Below are 3,210 nucleotides of genomic sequence, written 5' to 3'. Positions count from 1 at the left end.
GGGGGGGTGCTATATTATACACGTGTGTGACCTACGTAGGTGGGGGTGGGGCAAGCCAAGACGCTCTGGGAACCTGGGAACGCATCATCGGCTTGAACTATAGCGAGGCGGTATTGTAAGAGATGGGGGAGTTGAGGGGAATAAGGGATACTGTCAGGTTCCAGCAAGGTACAATGAATCAAATTTTTGCTGTGGAAAACTGAGGTGACGAGCATTTACTGCTGAGTTTTTCCTCCATCACTTCCAATATTTTCTTCATAATCTTAGTTTCAGTCGTGTCATCTATTTCTGGAATACGAAATATTGAACCACTGACGCCTTCAATTCAGCACTCAGCAACTAAAGCGCAAGCATTTCAGAACTGTTGCTCCATGAAGGGCTGCTGATATTTTAAGGACGGTCCCTCTGGAGCTTGTGCGCGCGATACGTACCGGCTTTGACAACGTTGCCGCGAGCAGTCGGAGGGTTGGAGAGGGAAGAGAGGGGAAAAGGGAGGGTGTGCGCGTAAGGGTGGAGGGGACAGAGCAGTGGGGTAGGTTTGGAAGCACGCCCCGCTCAACAGGGAGGTGGGAGTGCATGACGGACTAGCAGGGTGGCAGAGGGGTGAGGGAAACGCGCGCTAGAGAGGAAAAGAGAGGAAAAGAGAGAAAGAGAGAGAGAGAGAGAGAGAGAGAGAGAGAGAGAGAGAGAGAGAGAGGAGGAGGGGGGATGAATTTGTACTTAAATTTTGAATTAAAGGAACATCCTCCTTTGGTCGGTCTTTAAATTTAATTCCGAATCGAAACTTCGGCTGTCCGCTGTTGCAGTTTCGTATCATTTTGTCATAATTTCCATCACGATAATTTCGGCGCGTAGTTCGCGTTTACTTAATTTTATTATGTGCTATTTAATTATTTCGTGCACAGATGTACCACATATTTCGCAAGTAGATGCCCCCTCGATTTAAAACTTAAGATGTGTTAAATTTGTGCTTCTTTTTGAGAGCGAGTTTTTGAGCGGACGCGGGGTTGCTAGGTGAAAAAGCACGACGTTCTTCTACCTTACTTGCCTCTCCACTACTTTTCCTCTTCCTTTCCGGTCGCGTGGATGTCCACGCGCCTGATGAGCACCCCTAATCTCTATCGGAAGGCAACCCCTTCCCCTTCTCTCACTTTCTTTCTTCCGTTCTTTCTGTCTCTCTCTCACACAAAGGCGCACGAGCACACATACACATATGCATACATACATAAATACATGCATGCATACACAGACATACATCCATTGCATACATACTAATAAAATGGTTAAAACTCGACTGGATTGTAACTGTACAAATAAAATTTTAGAAAGGGGCTATGCTATTTATTTCTGAGAACTTTACTGTGCATGCAATTGCGGCGGAGTGCATTGAAACACTTCAGTTGAGTAACGGTCAGAACCATTAAAAAAATCCCAATGCCTTTTAAACATCGAGAGGTAAAACGAAATAAAAAAGATTCCATACATGGGCACAAGAACAAAAAGTTTCAAATCACCCGTTTCAGAGCCTCGTGCACTTTCACAAAGAGAAAGGAGAGGGGGAGAGGGTGACTGTACGGGTTTGAAATGGCTTTAGATTTCGTGGACTTCAAAAGGCAAGGCTCTCTTCTCTTGCAAGACGCAGAGGGGAGGGCTAGCGGGTTGAATGCAGGGGGACCGTTGGAGCCGAGGGGTGATCCGCGCTCATTTGCAGAGCCAAGGGGTCGTGCCGCAGGGATTCAGGTCATGTCGACCTCAACACGATCGGGGAGTTTCCTCATTTTATTCTTCTTTTATTCTCGAAAAGAAAATCTGCGTTCATACCGACCAAACGCGGTCACCCATTTTCACGTTGTTATAATTTTAATTGCAAGGAAATATTGACGAAAACAGCAATCGTCGGAAAGCTCACATGTTTAAATATGTAGGCAAACACAAAACATGTGCTAAACTGCGCGGCAGTGTGGTGGGTCAGTGCGTCCCATTGATGTTTCCCAGTAACCTGTTGCCGTGCGATTGCGCTCGCACGCGAGCCCCACCCGGTGACGTCGAGTATCGAACTCGAATCGAACGGATCCTCATTTGGTCGAATGATAGACTGGATCGACAGATGTCTGTAATTTGGAAATAAGGTCCTCCGGCGGCGGGGCCCGCCACTCTCGGCCCCGCCCCACCCCGGCGTCCAATAAACTCTGCCAGTTATCGGAAAGGTCCCAGCCAGCGGCCCATTTTCTCCACAAAAACGGCAGCAGCAGCAGACATCGGCCAAAAGTCGCCAAGGAAAGTCCCATTCATAATTGTAAAAGTGACGGGTTTGCAGTCGTGATCACGGCCTGCAACTGCAACACGAACCCTTTTCATTACAACTCGCCTACTCGGGGGGCGACTTGTGGCACCCGTAATCATAGGGATTGTGACGCTGACGCTGACCTGACCTGGCTAGAGCGCCACCACGGCAAAGTAACGGCACTGTTTCTCAGAGCGGCGTGTGCGTTTCATTCATGATCACGAGGACCACTCCGGTCGCATTTCCTATGGCGTTTGAAGAAAAGTCCAACCGTTATAGGAGAATAAAGAAGAAACCGATTTGAATTGGACATCACTGTTGTGATAACACGAAATAGACGTCCACCTATTGGTGCGGAATCTGTTCATCTGTTTTTAGAGTTTTGAACATATTACTTAGCTTCAAATTTTCATACTGTGCAGTTGTTCGTCAACCTATATGTATATTTTTTGCGAGACCTTACAGAGGGAATGAGGCTAGTCAACCGACGCGCGCGCCGGTCCCTACACCGACAAAGGGTTGAGCATATGCACGAAATAGGCCACGCGGATATGCCCCCCCCCCCTTCCTCTCCTTTACAAACCTCCATATGCCAAAAACCTCGGGTAAATGACAGGAGTCCCGCCTTGGCGCGCGCGACTGAAGGTAGAAAACCTTCCCTTCCCGCGCGCTGCAGAACAATAGCCTACGCTTCCCTCCGTCAGGTACAACCCCTAGGGAGGATATTTTTTTTTTTTTGGGGGGGGGGGAGATTGTGATAGCATGGCCTGGGGAGAGCCGTTGGGGGGTTGGGGCCGCAAAAAGAAACTTGAGTCAGCGAAGGGTGGGCTTTTTGGGAGAAGGGAGGTGGGATGGGCCAGGCAAGCGCGTCGCGAAGGAAGGACACACAGGGGCGTGACAAACGAAACAATCAATTTCAAGTCATT

This window comes from Frankliniella occidentalis, unplaced genomic scaffold (genome assembly GCF_000697945.3).
Source record: "Frankliniella occidentalis isolate FOCC.00 unplaced genomic scaffold, Focc_3.1 Scaffold1, whole genome shotgun sequence".
Classification (NCBI taxonomy): Eukaryota; Metazoa; Arthropoda; class Insecta; order Thysanoptera; family Thripidae; genus Frankliniella; species Frankliniella occidentalis.
Note: the sequence above shows the minus strand (reverse complement) of the source record.